This window comes from Triticum dicoccoides, chromosome 3B (genome assembly GCF_002162155.2).
Source record: "Triticum dicoccoides isolate Atlit2015 ecotype Zavitan chromosome 3B, WEW_v2.0, whole genome shotgun sequence".
Classification (NCBI taxonomy): Eukaryota; Viridiplantae; Streptophyta; class Magnoliopsida; order Poales; family Poaceae; genus Triticum; species Triticum dicoccoides.
Genome location: NC_041385.1, coordinates 54,068,189 through 54,086,000, shown reverse-complemented (window position 1 = coordinate 54,086,000; position 17,812 = coordinate 54,068,189).

The following is a 17,812-nucleotide window of genomic DNA, read 5'->3' as shown; positions in this document are numbered from 1 at the left end:
CTCCCTCGCCGGTCACTTCCCCTTGCGGTCTTGGTGGTTGTCCGCGGCGCCCGCATCCGTGGTGGGTGGCTTGTCATACTGCCGTTGTCATTGGCAGAGCCGGAGGACGAGGACGAGCTAAGGAAGCCCGCGAAGCGTCGGGCGGTGTTGTTCTCCTCTACTGCGAGCCGGGCGGCTCTCTCCGCCGCCACCTCCTTCGGCTGTGCCACCTTCGCCGACTCCTCAAGTGCGTGACGGAGAGCCACCGCGTTCTTGAGGCGGCGGCGGCGGCGGCGGGCATCTGTCTCCGCCGAGGTGTAGGACTGACGGATTACAAGATTGAGCGTTACATCGTCGTCCTTGGTGGGTGACGGCGGCTACGGCGAGGATCTGGATGACCCGCAGTCATGTCGCGCTCCGTCCTGTGCTGCCGCCTCCATTGCATGGCGGTAGGGGTGTCCCACTGTCTTTCGTTGCTGCTACTTCGCCCCGTGCTAGGGAGTGCGGGCACCAGCACCTAGCGGCTCCTAGCAGGGCCCGTTGCTGGCGGTGTCGGGCGCCGTAGTTCGTGTTGCCGCCTCGTCGTCAATGGTAGAGAGTGGGCAGGGCGGCGTCGGGCCGCCGCAGAGGAAGAATTGTCGACCCACGAGCTTGTGGGCGCCGTCGAGGAGGAGCTCCCGCCCTGGTCCATCAGCAAGCGATGAGGGAGTCCTGGATTAAGGGGTCCAATGGCGTCCGGCCTATTGACATGGGTCGGACTAATGGGCTGTGAAGATACAAGACCGAAGACTCTCACCTGTGTCCGGATGGGACTCTCCTTTGCGTGGATGGCAAGCTTGGCGTTCGGATATGTAGATTCCTTTCTCTGTAACCGACTTTGTACAACCCTAGTCCCCTCCGGTGTCTATATAAAACGGAGGGCTTAGTCCGTAGAGGCAATCATAATCATATAGGATAGACTTCTAGGGTTTTAGCCATCACGATCTCGTGGTAGATCAACTCTTGTAATACTCGTATTCATCCAGATCAATCAAGCAGGAAGTAGGGTATTACCTCCATAGAGAGGGCCCGAACCTGGATAAACATCGTGTCCCCCGCCTCCTGTTACCATCAACCTTAGACGCACAGTTCGGGACCCCCTACCCGAGACCCGCCGGTTTTGACACCGACATTGGTGCTTTCATTGAGAGTTCCGCTGCGTCATCACCAAAAGGTTTGATGGCTCCGTCAATCATTTACAACAATGCAGTCCAGGGGGAGGTTTTCCTCCTGGACAGATCTTCGTATTCGGCGGCTTCGCACTGCGGGCCCACTCGCCTGGCCATCTAGAGCAGATCGACAGCTACGCCCCTGGCCATCAGGTCAGGTTTGGAAGCTTTAATTACGTTGCTGATATCCACGGAGACTTGATCTTCAACGGATTCGAGCCCATGGCAGCTGCTCCCTCCCGCCATGATGAACATGACCTAAATCTGTCATCGGACCGTGCCCAGGAGATAGCGCCTATAACTGCTCTGGCCCTGGATCTGGAGCAGATTGTGTCGTCCGAGGACGGGAAGCTCAACCCCTCCGCGGAAGCCACAGACTCAGCGGCGCTAGAACCGCACACAGATCCAACCTCGAGCGGGGCCTGTTTCACCGGAACCTCGGGTTCGTCTCCGGCCACAGGTTCCGAACCGCGTGCATCCGCGCCCAACGAACCTGACCAGGCCTCGATCGTTGAATTCAGTTCCGCGGACATCTTCCTGCACTCACCTTTAGGCGATGTGCTAAACTCATTAAAAGCCCTTTCCTTATCAAGGGACTCTCAGCCGAACTATATCCGGTTCGGATTGGAAGCTAATGATGGAGAATTCCGCTTCCCACCCACCACCCACTTCATAGCCACTGTCGAAGACTTAACCGTAATGCTCGATTACGGCTCCGAAGACATTGACGGTATGCACGACGATACCAGAGAGGAGCAGGCACAAAAACCACCGCTTATAGGGCGCTGGACAGCTGAGGGAGTCCTGGATTAGGGGGTCCTCAGACAACCGGACTATATGCTTATGCCGGACTGTTGGACTATGAAGATACAAGATTGAATACTCCGTCCCGTGTCCGGGTGGGACTCTCCTTTGCGTAGAAGGCAAGCTTGGCAATTCGGATATGTAGATTTTCTTCTCTGTAACCGACTCTGTGTAACCATAGCCCCCTTCGTGTCTATATAAACCGGAGGGTTTAGTCCGTAGGACAACAATAATCAGAATCATAGGCTAGCTTCTAGGGTTTAGCCTCTACGATCTCCTGGTAGATCAACTCTTGTAATACTCATATCATCAAGATCAATCAAGGAGGAAGTAGGGTATTACCTCCATAGAGAGGGCCCAAACCTGGGTAAACATTGTGTCCACTGCCTCCTGTTACCATTAGCCTTAGACGCACAGTTCGGGACCTCCTACCCGAGATCCGCCGGTTTTGACACCGACATTGGTGCTTTCATTGAGGGTTTCACTGTGTCGTCACCATAAGGCTTGATGGCCCCTTCGATCATCTATAATGATGCGGTCCAGGGTGAGGTTTTCCTCCCCGGACAGATCTTTGTATTCGGCGGCTTCGCGCTGCGGGCCAACTCGCTTGGCCATCTGGAGCAAATCGATAGCTATGCCCCTGGCCATCAGGTCAGGTTTGGAAGCCTGAACTACATTGCCGACATCCGCGGAGACTTGATCTTCGACGGATTCGAGCCCATGACAGGTGCGCCCTACAGTCGCGATGAGCATGACTTAGATCTGCCATCGGACGTTGTTCAGGAGATCACACCTACAGTTGTCCCGACTTTAAATCCAGAGCAGATCGTGCCGTCCAAGGACGGGGGGATGGACTCCGCCACGGAGGCTGCACACTCTGCGACGATAATGCCGAACACAGATTTCACTTCCAAGGAGGTCTGTGTCATCGGACCCTCGGACTCGTCTCCGGCCATAGGCTCCGAACCGCACGCATCCGTGCCCATCGGATCTGACTGGGCACCGATCATGGAGTTTAGCTCCGCGGATATCTTTCAGCACTCGCGACATGCTTAACTCATTAAAATCTCTCTCCATGTCGGGAGACTCTTGGTCGAACTATGTCCAACTCGATTGGGAAGCGGACGACGAAGGAATTCGTTACCCACCCACCACCCGCTTAATAGCCACTGTCGATGACTTAACCGACACACTTGATTTCGACTCCGAAGACATTAACGGCATGGACGACGATGCCGGAGAAAAACGGGAACCACCACCCCCAGGGCGCTGGAAAGCCACCTCATCATATGATATATATTTATGGTGGACACACCCAAAGAAAGAAATGGCGATGATGCAACAAAAGATAATCCCCTTGAGAAGCAAACAAAGCGCCGACGTCAGCGGCGCCGCTCTAAAGCCCGCCATAGCAAGAATAGCGATACCGGCACAAGAAAGAATAATACCCCGGACGACGCTAAAGATAACGGCGACCCCGTAGACCCAGCGATGGAGCATGATGAGCCAGGGGACGGCGAACACAGTCCTGGGCCGCTGTCTGATCACAGCGATGCCGAAGACAAAACTTATAAACCTGTCTCCGGAGAGGAGAACAGTCCGGATGACGATGCACGCATCATCCCGGAAAAGCACTTGGAACAAGAGAACCTCCACAAAAGGCTTATCGCCACCGCGAGGAGCTTGAAGAAGCAGAAGCAAAGGCTTAAGGCCGCGCAGGATATGCTCAACCACAGATGGAACAAAGTGCTCGACACTGACAAAAAATACGGTGGTGATCGCCACACAAAGAGCTACCCAAAGCGCAAGCTGCTGCCCGAGTTCAACGACGAAGCTATAAAGCCCATCCCGCCGAAAAACAATATGGCCGATCTTCCGAACCGACCACCCCGTGGCCGAGACAGAGCGGCTAATGATGCCACACATAAGTTAGCACACGATCTACATGAACACCTGGACAAAAGAGCTGGTATGACTAGGTGCATCTATGGATCTAGGAAACGTGTTCCTATGCAAGATCATAGCCACCAAACTGTCTATACTGATCAACTACCAGCTCAGAATCAACACCGAACACTATAGCCGTCGGACCCACTCCATGACACATCCAAATACAGGGGCGCCGCACACCCCCTGTGCTTCACCGATGAGGTGCTGGATCATGAATTTCCAGAGGGATTTAAACCCGTAAACATCGAGGCATACGACAGAACGACAGACCCTGCAGTCTGGATTGAGGACTTTATTCTTCACATCCATATGGCTCGCGGAGATGATCTCCACGCCATCAAATACCTGCCCCTCAAGTTGAAAGGACCAGCTCGGCACCGGTTGAAAAGCTCCCCTAAAATTCAATTGAAAGTTGGGAGGAACTCGAGGACGCTTTCAGGGCTAATTTTCAAGGGACATATGTCCGACCTCCGGATGCAGACGATTTGAGTCACATTATTCAACAACCCGGAGAGTCAGCCCGTAAACTTTGGAACAGATTTCTCACCAAGAAGAACCAAATCATCGACTGCCGAGATGCCGAAGCCTTACCGGCTTTCAAACACAGTGTTCGGGACGAATGGCTCGCTAGAAACCTCGGCCAGGAAAAGCCGAGGACAATGGCAGCCCTAACAACCCTTATGACCCGCTTTTGCGCGGGCGAGGACAGTTGGTTGGCCCGCAGTGGCACCAGCGACCCAGGCACATCTGAAATCAGGGACAACAATGGGAAGCCACGACGCAATAAAAACAAGCGTCGAAATAATGAAGACAACCCGGACAACACGGCGGTAAACGCCGGATTCAGGGGCTCTCGACCCGGTCAATGGAAAAAGCCATTTAAAGGCAGCAGAGATGGACCGTCCAGCCTAAACAAAATTCTAGACAGATCATGTCAGATTCATGGCACCCCCGAGAAACCTGCGAATCGCACCAACAGAGAATGTTGGGTCTTCAAGCAGGCCGGCAAGCTAAACGCTGAACACAAGGGGACGGAGCCGCCAAGTGAAGAAAAGGACGAATCTCGCCAGCCGAACACTGGGGGACAGAAAAAAAATTCACCAGAGGTTAAAACAATGAACATGATTTACGCAACCCACATACCAAAGAGGAAGCGCAAATGCGCACTCCAAGACGTATACACTGTAGAACCCGTCGCCCCCAAATTCAACCCATGGTCGGCCTGCCCGATCACTTTCGATCCCAGGGATCATCCGACTAGTATCCGACATGGAGGTTCGGCTGCCTTGGTGCTCAACCCAATAATTGACGGATACCATCTCACCCGAGTCCTCATGGATGGCGGCAGTAGCCTTAATCTGATATATCAAGACACTGTCCGCAAGATGGGGATAGACCTATCAAGAATCAGCTAAAGCAATACTACCTTTAAAGGAGTAATACCAGGCGTAGAAGCCCGCTGCACGGGCTCTCCAACATTATAGGTTGTATTCGGTTCTCCCGACAACTTCCGAAGCAAACAACTAATCTTCGATATCGCTCCATTCTGAAGCGGCTACCATGCACTACTCGGGAGAACGGCCTTCGCTCGTTTCAATGCAGTTCCACATTACGCTTATCTTAAACTTAAGATGCCCGGCCCACGTGGCGTCATCACAATTAGCGGAAATATAGAGTGTTCCCTGCGTGCGGAAGAATATGTGACGGCTCCAGCAGCCGAACCATTGAACGGCCTCTCCAATCCAAGTAACTAATCGATCGTCGAGACCACGGATATGGCTAGACGTGTCCAGCACACCACTATTTGTAGCAGCCCAAATAAACCTGAGCTTGATTAACGGCTATGCCCCCATATGTGGTGCTGGGGGCTGCCCGCACAAAAAGAATACATAGTCCGGCTGGATCCTATTTACACTCAAGAAATTGAATTTTCACGGTTCATTAAGTTTAACCGACATTATGCACGGTCACACAAGATTCTTTCACCTGAGTTTTTCTTTCTTTTTACAGATGACTATCGTGCTATACCCTTCTAGGATACGGCACAATGAAGACAAAGGCGTAGACGTGCAGCAGGGCCCCGTTCCAAGGTTTCTTTTTAGATTAAGACCCTGTGTAATTCTTTTTTATCGTTTCTTGTTGGCTCACACTCTCCTGGTACTTAAAACGACGAAGAGGGATACCGGAGTTATTGGCAAGCCTATTATTTGCCTATCTAAAATGGACGTTACAAGGGCAGCATCCAATGTGTTTTTGGGATTTATGCCCTTACCACAGTCGCTCTTTCGTCACGCCGAATTTATGCACGTACCCGGAAATTCAGGGATCATTATCGAGGGCGGTGCTCAGCCCAGTATATGTTGTAAAGTCCGAATACCTTCAGGAGTGTTCGACGTCGCGAGTTTGGCCTTATATGCATCAGCGCCGCTCTGATTTCAGAGCGAGTTTCTTTTGCCGCTTGCAAGGCCTTCTTTAGGTCAGCCGTCTTCGTTTGGTTTTCCTTTCCGAGAAGCTCATATCGGCTGGCAGCATTCTGCAGCTCAAGATCCATGTTGGCTATTTTATCCTCACTCTCGCAATGAGCAGCATGTTCGGCTTTTAATTCTTCGACCGCCTTCAGGGGGGCTGCATCACTCCTCCTGGCTTGCTCCTTGGCCTGGGCAAGTTCTGCCCGAAGGGTCTCCATGGCGGCCGCTCCATCTGCAGTCAAAGCATACTATAAATACTAGCATCATGCTCTTATTAATATTTGCTGACCACCCGAATATACATACCCTGTGCCTCGTCAAGCCGCTTGTTCACAAGTGTGATCTCTGCATCCGCCACGTCAAGTTGCCACCTCAATTCGGCAAATTCAGCAGTCCGGTCAGCCGCCGGATCTGCAACCGCCTGCGCACAAAAGCAGCGCTATCATTACCTGATACTATGATCCTCTGCTCGCCTCGTCTGGACGACAACCAGAGTCTCAGGGGCTACTATCTATACAAAGTGCACCTTGTGTGTGTGGTACAGTCAAATATATATATATATATCACTTTGCGACCTCAAAGCCTCTTAGCAGGCTCGTAAAAGCTTCATCGAACCCGCTTTTTGTGGATGAAATCCTCTCAACCACCGTACCCATTAAGGTACGATGTGCCTATAGGATAGCCGCTTGCTCCAGAAGACCAATCAATGTGTCCGATTGTACACCGGACAATCCTGGGCTTTTTCTGTTGGTCTCCTTAGGAGTCGAGAACTCCGGACTTCGGGCGGCCGAAGAGTTACCTTCTGGCCTTTGCGGATCAGGAGAGATCCTCTGGGACGACACCTCATGGTCGTCCGCCTCATGAGGCGGGGAAGCAGGAGGAGGCGTTTCACTCTCCGTCATCTTCGGAAGAAGATCCCCGAGGACGAACATTGTTGAGAAGGGCCATGAGCCGGACTGCAAAACATATGTCTCGGTTGTTATTCTCAGGAAAAGAGCAGGGCATGCTTACTAAAGTGCCTTTGTTCAATTACGGCTCGCATGACGGCTGGCTCCCTTGTGGGGCGTTGTGCGGTAAGGATGCCCTCCGGGGCAGGGCCCCCTAGTGAAGGTTTCTTCCCTCGTTTGGAAACCTCCGCTTCCAAGTACTCAGGGGCGGTCCTTTTCTTCCCGTGGGGAGAGGGGATTCTAGATTCTCCTCCCCGATCATCCTCCAACACGGGAGCACTAATTCCCCCGGTTAGGATGCGTAATGTACCTCCAGCATGAAGCCCGCTTTTGGCTTCCCTATTCCTCCCCTCGTCCTCCCCTGATGGCACTTGATAAGGTGCGCAAGCCAGCATCCTGGTTAGTACAGGATCCGGCGAGCCTTCGGGAAGAGGGGCCGAACACCTGATCCTCTCCGCCTTTCTTATCCAGTCCTGGGCAAGGGTGATTTTTCAGAATAATGTTGTGACAAATATAATGACAGCATGTTAGGTCGCAGAGTTATTTACTTGGGTATCTGGACAGTTGTAGTTGAGACCTGCATCCTCTGTTGTGTCCGGACACTTTATTCGTGATCTGAAGAATAATCGATACGTCCCTTCGAGTGTCACGCCGAAGAAGTGTTGAATGGTTCATGGTCCTTCCGGGTTGAACTCCCACATACGAAGAGATCGACGTTGGCATGGCAGGACCCGACGAACTAACATTACTTGAATTACTTTGACGAGACCGATATCCCTCTTGAGGAGATCTCGGATGCGGCTTTGCAATGTCAACACGTCATTAACCGGTCCCCAGTCCAGCCCCTTGTTGACCCATGATGCAAGTTGTGGCGGAGGGGCAGAGCGGAAGGCCGGGGCGGCTGCCCACTTTGTACCTCGGGGTGCTGTGATGTAAAACCACTCCCGTTGCCATAGGTCAGACACCTCCGGGAAGGAACCCTTTGGCTATAAGGCGTCGGCACCTTTGCTTATTATAGCGCCTCCACACTCTGCGTGTCTCCTGTTGATCATCTTCGGCTTCACATTGAAGGTCTTGAGCCATAAGCCGAAGTATGGGGTAATGCGGAGGAAGGCCTCACACATGACGATAAACGACGAGATGTGAAGGAAGGAATCTAGAGCTAGATCATGAAAATCTAGCTCGTAATAAAACATGAGCCCTGTAACAAAGGGATCAAGACTAAAGCCTAGCCCTCGGAGGAAGTGGGAGATGAATACGACACTCTCGTTGGGTTCGGGAGTGGGGATAACCTGCCCTTGAGCAGGTAGCCTGTGAAAGATTTTGGCGGTCAGGTACCTAGCCTCCCTAAGCTTCTTGTTGTCCTCCTCTGTGACGGAAGAGGCCATCCACCGGCCTTGAAGGTTGGATCCGGACATGGTTGAAGGTCCGGAGCGCTTAGACTGAACCTTGGGTGTTGGAACTCGAGGTAGGGGAAGGGAAGGATCAGGCGTGGAAAGAAAAGGACAGGTCTTGACCTCATTATATAGAGGAAGAATATCAAGCGTCCTCCGCGCGGCCGTTTGGAACTTGCCTAAACCAAGGATTCGTACTAATGGAGCGGTTGGGTTACCCACGCCCGTATTGATGAGAATCCCGTGATAAGGGGAACACGATCTCTGCTTCAACAAGACGTGCCAATAAAACCGCCTCACAAGACGTCTAGTGCCAGGTTGGGAAAACGGTTTTGATAATAACCGGGCCGCGGCGTGATATCATGCTAGGTAAAAGTTGTCAGCAGATTGGACTCGTGGAATATTGTGTTCTCTACGGTGGTACGTGGAATTTGTTTTGCAGGGTCAGACACGATTCACGTGTTCAAAATCTACCTTGGAATATTCGAAGAAGGAACCCGCCTTGCAATGCCGAAGGCAATCTGCACGCCGGACTCATCGTCATTGAAGCCTGGTTCAGGGGCTACTGAGGGAGTCCTGGATTAGGGGGTCCTCGGACAGCCGGACTATATGCTTATGCCGGACTGTTGGACTATGAAGATACAAGATTGAAGACTTCGTCCCGTGTCCGGGTGGGACTCTCCTTTGCGTGGAAGGCAAGCTTGGCAATTCGGATATGTAGATTTCCTTCTCTGTAACTGACTCTGTGTAACCCTAGCCCCCTCCGGTGTCTATATAAACCGGAGGGTTTAGTCCATAGAACAACAACAAATAGAATCATAGGCTACCTTCTAGGGTTTAGCCTCTACTATCTTGTGGTAGATCAACTCTTGTAATACTCATATCATCAAGATCAATCAAGCAGGAAGTAGGGTATTACCTCCATAGAGCCCAGGTTCGGGCCCTCTCTATGGAGGTAATACCCTACTTCCTGCTTGATTGATCTTGATGATATGAGTATTACAAGAGTTGATCTACCACGAGATCGTAGAGGCTAAACCCTAGAAGCTAGCCTATGATTATGATCGTCCTTGTCCTACGGACTAAACCCTCCGGTTTATATAGACACCGGAGAGGGCTAGGGTTACACAGAGTCGGTTACAGAGAAGGAAATCTACATATCCGAATTGCCAAGCTTGCCTTCCATGCAAAGGAGAGTCCCACCCGGACACGGGACGAAGTCTTCAATCTCGTATCTTCATAGTCCAACAGTCCGGCATAAGTACATAGTCCGGCTGTCCGAGGACCCCCTAATCCAGGACTCCCGTAGATAGCAAGCTTGACGTTCGGATATGTAGATTCCTTTCTCTGTAACCGACTTTGTACAACCCTAGTCCCCTCCAGTGTCTATATAAACCGGAGGGCTTAGTCCGTAGAGGCAATCATAATCATATAGGCTAGACTTCTAGGGTTTTAGCCATCACGATCTCGTGGTAGATCAACTCTTGTAATACTCGTATTCATCAAGATCAATCAAGCAGGAAGTAGCATATTACCTCCATAGAGAGGGCCCGAACCTGGGTAAACATCATGTCCCTAGCCTCCTGTTACCATCAACCTTAGACGCATAGTTCGGGACCCCCTACCCGAGATCCGTCGGTTTTGACACTGACAAGCGCCAGAGTGCAATGCGGAGCATGAGCTCCTCCTTGTCCGGCTCGGACGAGCTGTACGGGTTACCAATGACGAGCCCCACCCAGTCGAACTCGTTGGAGTCAGAGCCGGCCATGGTGGAGGGGCCGGAGGGGACCACAGAATGGATTATGAGGGGACGGAGGAGATTGAAGAGGGCGAGAGAAGTGAGTGGAGTGGAGTAGCTTTGGATATGCTTTTTGTAGGGATGGTGGTGGGGTGGCGTGGACCATACTTGGATGAACCGACGTGCCCGCGGTGTATGGGCGCATCCGGGCCTCCCCATATCCGTCCCACATACGAACTTGATATGAAAGTTGCCGGACAACCCGGGCATTTGGGCTAGGTTTGAGGAGCCCGGTTCGGTGGCTAATTTTCGTCCGGACAGTGACCGGACATGCCGGGCGTTTGGGGCGGAAATGGAAGATTCCACTATAGATGCTCTAAGGTAGTCTTACCTTAAGCCCAGACATGATAAAAAAAAGATGTACAATGAATTACCTCTCCTACTCATAATATAAGATCATAATATAAGAGCGTTTTTTACACTAGTATAAGAGCGTTTATGGGACGGAGGAAGTATTTTTTAAGCTCGTTTGGCGCCCAGATATTGGGCGTGGAATTGTGGGTTCACTTTCGAATTCTGTAACCCACTCATTTGGCTGTGGCGGAATCGGCCGTTGGAGTTGTGCTAAGATATCCTCATATGTGTGACGAGAGATATTGTGTTAAGGGTATCTCCAATGCTACTACTTCTAAAATCGACATTGTACATCCACGGGCGGTGATATAAGAGCCGTTCATTTAATCGTACCTGCATCAATTTCGAAACAAATTTGAATAAACAAATTTCATCAAACACACAAAATTCATAAAAGTTCAAACATAATTTACATAAACAGACGATATTTCGTCAGTTTGACTTGAACTTAAAAAAACATAGACTGTCTATAGTGAAGGTGTGGTGTGAATGGCACCGGATCCCGGCTTAAATTAACGAGGCCAGGCGAAGGGACATGAAGCCGGCTTCAATACAGCACGGTGGCCAGAGTAGGCTTCTCCACCACCGTGTGGGCATTGAAACGGCACCACCTACTCGTTTGGTTGCGTTGCTTTGACCGGCATCAATGCCGTACAGTCACGTCCGCTCTTTAGCGGCCCTGACGGACTTGAATGCGTGGCAACCATGGTTTGCGGAAAAAAGGAGCAATCAGACCAGTTCAGGATCAATGGGGCCTTGGATGGCAAATTACATTCGAAGTCTAAACCGTTTGATCTGAACGCTTGCGAACGGTTTGAGGGTTTGCGTTCAAGTTGCCCAAAGAGTTTTATTCTTCTGTGATATAAGCCTAGCTTAGACCACGACAAGGTGCTCCCTGCTCGTGCCGTTGATCGCCAACGTCGTCCGGCAAACCGTCCGCCGTCAAGTCCCAGCCCAGTCACATGTCGTTGCCGGCGGCCGTGTCAGTGTCGTACTCGATCCGTACGGTGAGCTAGCTTTTGTTGGAGTAGACGCGGTTCCGAGTCACCCAAGAACTCGGCGTCTCATCGAATCCGACTAGACTCGGCGTCTCTCTCCCTCTCGCCCAGTTGTATATATATAGCGTCGCGATCGAGTTCGCTGCGGCAGGCGTCCAAAGATAACACGCTAGAGAGAGGGGATCATCGAGGGAACGAGATTAGCCGGCCATGAGGATCACGCTGGGCATGAGCCTGGAGGCGTGGGTCCCCACGGAAGCGGCGGCGCCTCCCATGGCCATGGGCGCCTGGCGCGCCGGCGAGGTGGTCTGGGGCAACGGCCACTCCTACGTCATGCGCTGGTTCGACGGCGGCCCGGACTCTGGCCGCATCCTAAGGAAGTTCGTCCGCCCGCTCCCTGACCCCGCCGTCAAGCTCCCCGCGGACCTCGTCGCCGGCGACAACGTCGAGGTGCTGGACGGCAGCCTGTGGAAGTGGGCCGAGGTCGTGGCCGCCGACCACGACGGCCGGTTCGAGGTCAAGATCGTCGGCTCGGCCCAGGTCTTTACGGCGGACCGCGGCGCGCTCCGGCCCCGGCAGGTGTACGGGGAGAAGGGCTGGGTGGTGCTCCACAAGGGTAACAAGATCCCCGTCGAGAGCGTCGTGCCGTCGCGCCCCATCCCCGGCAAGAACATCAATGGCAAGGCCAACAATGGCAACAACCTCGGAGGCGGCAAGTTCGCCGCGCCCCATGCCGTCAAGCTCGCGGGCCAGACGACGATGAAGAGGAGCAGCTGCTCGGTGACGGTGGACGGCGACGTGGCCCCGGATGCCAAGAGGTTCCACTTTCATAGTAGCAGCAAGTTGTTCCCCAAGGAAGCACGGGATGGCAAGAGGTTGCATAGTAGCAGCAAGTTGTTCCCCAAGGATGCAGGATACCCAAGCAATTGTTATCTGATGAAGAAACGGCGGCAAGAGACGAGCAATGATCAATCCTACTATCATGAAGAGGCGTGTGATGTGCTCGGAGGAACAGCAAGAGACAGCAGCGACACCGACGACGGTTCTAGTAGTAGTAGCACGTCCGATCGATCGTCGTCATCGGCGGATGGCAGCGACGGAGACAGCAGCAGCAGCAGCAGCAGCAGCAGCGGAAGCAACAGCAACGGAGGCGTTCCTGAAGTTCCGGCCGCCGGCGAGCATTGCCAAGAAAATCGAGAAGCGTCGATCCCGCCGCCGCCGTCGAGCCGCGAGGAAGAGGGGCAAGATTCCGACGACGGCCGTGCCAGCGTGACAATGCAGCACCGCCCGGCGGATGAGGACGAGGAAGAGGCGGTGACGACGATGAAAGGAAATCGGCAAGCGGCAGAGGTACATGATGACCACGGCCGCGTCCATGGTCTGGAGCTGGAGGCGTACGTGAGCGTGATGAAGGCGTTCCGCGCCACGGGACCGCTGAGCTGGGCCAAGGAGGAGCTGCTGTCCGACCTCCGCCTGCACCTCCACGTCTCCGGCGACGAGCACCTGCAGCTCATAAGGAGCTTAAACGGCGGCAATAGCAAGACACGAAGAAACTAATGCTAGTTTGTCACTAGACTAGAATCCGGCCTAGCTAGCCCAGTGATAGATTCTCCTGCTGTATAGTAGTACATGGATGAAGTAATTATTTGGCTTCTTCGTGTTTGTAAAAACATGCATGAGTACTCTCTGATCAAGCAGTAGAACGCTCCCAACATGCACTTGCGCAAGATCTCATGATGATCATATACTATATCACTATGTTACAATTACATATGAATTTGGATAACCTTAGTAGAATTCAAAGAAATTCGAGTATTTACCCCCCAAAACTACCACTTTACATGCACCCGGTCTCAGAAATCTACCACATTTAACTTTGTGTCTAAAACCTACCACTTCTGTCATACTCCCTCCGTTCCATAATGTAGTGCCTATAGATTTTTACAAAAGTCAAACATTACAAACTTTGACCACGTTTATAAAGAAAAGTAGGTACATCTAGAATACCAAATGCACATCATAGGATACATCGTGAGTTATATTTTCACAATGTACATGTTTGTTATTGTAGATGTAGACAGATTTCTCTATATACTTGGTCAAAGTTGGTAAAGTTTGACTTTGACAAAAATATATAGGTACTACATTGTGAAATGGAGGGAGTAAAAAATTGCTAAAAACTGTCGTTTTTAGTTAACGGCTGATTTAGACGATTTAAACATATTTATGGCAGGCGGGACTCACATGTCAGGGCTGATGTGGCACAACTCCATTTGGTTAACTGTTAAGTTGACCGCAGGGCCCATGTGCCATCATCAACACTCCTCTGCCAAATGAATGGGTTATAGAATTCGAAAAAGAATCTGCGATTCCGCATCCAATACCTGTGTGCTAAATGTAAGAGACAATTCATTATACATCCTTTTTGTTTTGTCATATCTAGTCTTAAGGTCAACTCCACCGCGCGACCCCAAACGGACGTTCGTTTTGTCCGGATTCTGTCCGTTTGGGTAGGGCAATGGGGTCGTGTCCAGACAGTTTCCGGGATGCGGTGGCCGTGCGTCCAGCGCGCGGACGCATCCCGACCGCATCTTGTTCGTGTGCACATTTCTTTGCAAGTCCTTAAACTTTTTTTATCATTCATTTTTGGTACATGACAATACATCATCACATTTTGACTAGTAAAGCAAGGCCAAAGAAAACAAGAACCACAAGAATACATTTGAGAAGATACTCAACTTCCATAACTGCTCCCTTGAGTTGGGTTAGGGCCTTCTCGATGCACTCATTATTGATCTGTGGAGGAGGCTCGACGTTGCACCCTCCTTTCTTCTTCAAGCCAGAAGTCGATGTTGCTTCCTCACACGTAGTATCGTGCCTAGCCTCTAATCTAGCAACAAGTGCACTTGGCTCATCTACAGCCTCTAGGCTAGCTAAAAGTGCACGAACATGTACTAAATTTCGCTCTGTCAATATATCGATGTACTCTTCTTCCCAATACCAAAACTTGCATCCATTCTACACAATAAAACTTAAAGTTAGCACAACTAGTCTAACCCGAGAGCACAAACCGAAGCTAAAAAGAGCACATACCCCATCATTTAAGCACTTGATGAACACCCATACGGGATGCTCCGGTGTTGTAGACACGTGGCGCACGACCATCCTTGGGCAGTGGCCGCACTTGATGAGGGGCAACGGTGCGCCGACGAGCTTTTGGGCAAGCACCGAGCCCGGCCGGCCTCCATTCGTGTATCTGTCGGTGGACCACCGACGGTGTAGATCCGAGCGGCTAGAGGACGAGCCACTACCTGCATGTGGCCTTGCGGCCCTGCCAGGGCCTTCCGGCGAGGTACCCGGCCAGTCCATGCCGCGGCCCGGCCTCCCACAGCCGGGCGAGCTCAAGACCGACCAGTTCCGCCCCAAATCCGGCCGGCGAGTGCGCAAACCAGGTGGCCGTGGTTGGGTAGCTTGGCGGCGACGAGGGGAAGGGGCTGGGCGAGCGCGCGTCCGAGTTGCACGGCTGCAATGGCAGCGGCGGCGGCGGCGAGGGGAAGAGTGGGGAAGAGTGGAGAAGAGTGAAGTGGGATGCGGCCAGAGGGAGTGAGGGGGCGGATAGAAAAAAGCCTGTCCTGTGCCACCGACGGGCGGGCCAGGGGAGGACACGTGCAGACAGCCGGTGCGTCCGCATGGTGTCCGTTTCACCCCAAAAGCAGCGCAAACTTGGGCCGTGGATGGGTCGGAAGCGGACACAAAACAGACAAAAGTCTATTTGCTCCCGTGCGCTAGGCCGCCCGGTTTGTCCATTTTACCCCAAACGGACGGGGCCCGAACAGAATGGGGTCGCGCGGTGAAGTTGGCTTAAGGTAAGACTAGCTTAGAACATCCACAACCGGATCCTCATTTCTAAGCACAATATAGGCTAGCACTCCGGCACTCACGGATGGACCAGAATGGGAGCTCCTCCTCGACGGCGTCCCTGAGCTCGTGGGTCGGCAATTCTTTCTTCGCAGCAGCCCGACACCACCATGCCCGCTCCCTGCCATTGACAGCGAGGCGGCAGCGCGAGATCGAGCAGGGGTGCCCGGCACCGCCAGTACCGGCCCCTGTTGGGAGCCGTTGGGTGCTAGTGCCCGCACCCCCAGCCCGCCCGCGCGACAGTGGCAGCCGGAGATGGTGGGCCATGCCTACCGCCAGGTGATGAAGGCGGCGCGCAGCACAGCTACCGTTCATCCAGATCAGCACGGGAGCCGCTGCCGCCCACTGAGGATGACGTGACGCTCCGCCTCGCAATCCGCTGGCCCTACACCCTCGATGGACATAGATGCCCGCCGCCTCCGTCGCAAGAACGCGACGGCTCTCCGTCGCGTGCTCGAGGAGTCGGTGAAGGTGGCATGGTTGAAGGAGGTGGTGGTGACAGAACCACGCCACCCGCCGCGTTGCGGGCTTCCTTAGTCCGTCTCGTCCTCCAGCTCCGACGGCGACAGCGGTACGATGGACGACGACCAACCACCCACAAGGATGCGTACGGCACGGACAACCGTCCAGACCCCCAAGGGGACGCAACCGACGAGGGAGTGGTGAACTACGGGCGCCCGTGTCCATTTATATCTAAGTTTTTTTTGTTTATAATTAGCTAAAATTTAAACTGTTCAGATCCTTTTGTATTATGTGGATGTCCGACGTCGGAGGTGCTAAGTTTTATGCTATATCGTGTGATCAACGTAGTTTGCATGTGTTTGTATGAAGAGTCAATTACATCACTGGTGCTAGAACTTGGCATGAATGGTCACTTTAGTGCTACAAGTTGTAGTGTACATTAAAGTGATGCAAAAACTTGACTTCGCAGTGCAAATACAGTGCAAAACTCGTTTGTATACGTCCACGACGCTGATGAGGCATGCCAACAAAGCTTGGGGCCCGTTGTCAATGACGGGATAATGAGGACAGGCCGTGCGGCTTGCTCTTTTTGAAAAAGTTTTTTTTTTGCACAAAAAAAACGCCGGGAGGACCACCTGCACAAAACGCATTGAGGAAAAAAATAGCACACACAGGGTTTCGAACCTATAACCAGCAGGTAACAATACCCTCAAAAAACAAACACCTGAAAAAAAAACCAGGTAACATGCGATGTGAGCGCACCTAACCACCGGCCAATGAGACATTCCGTGCCAGCGACCTGAAGATTTCAGGCATACACGATTAACTACCAGGGCCACCAAAATTTGTTTGCTAAATAGGCTATTGTACTGAGACCACTTATATATATATATATATATATATATATATATATATATATATATATATATATATATATATATATATTCTTTAGACAATATAATTTTTTACTTATAGGTATTGCACACGATTTTTCGTAAATCATAAGTATTTTGTTTCCTAAAAGTTTATAAACAGTTTTGAAAGCATGAAAACGTTTATATACTGCATGCATGTTTTATTAAAAAGGTGAATATTAAAATTATACGAATTTACATATTTTAATAAATGTTTATATAATTTAGAAAACATTAATGTATGTAGTTTTAAATGGTTAAATATTTTATTAAAAATGTCGCAGGTGACCTCAGGTATGATCTTCATATTTATTAGTATTTCTTGTTCCTGGGACAACTTACTGTTATTTATTGTTTTCAATATATTCAACATTTCTAAAACTACATTAATTTTTTAAAATTTCTATGAACTTTTATAAATATTTGTATAATTTTAAATTAACGTTTTTAGTAAAATATTAATGCAATATATAGATTTTTCATGCTTTTGGAAAATGCTTATGTACTTTTAGGAAAAATAATAATGCTCCATGAAAAATCATGTGCACATTTATAAGGAAAATATTATATTTTCTAAAGAATAGAAACGTGGCTTCAATATAAAAGAACCATTAGCCT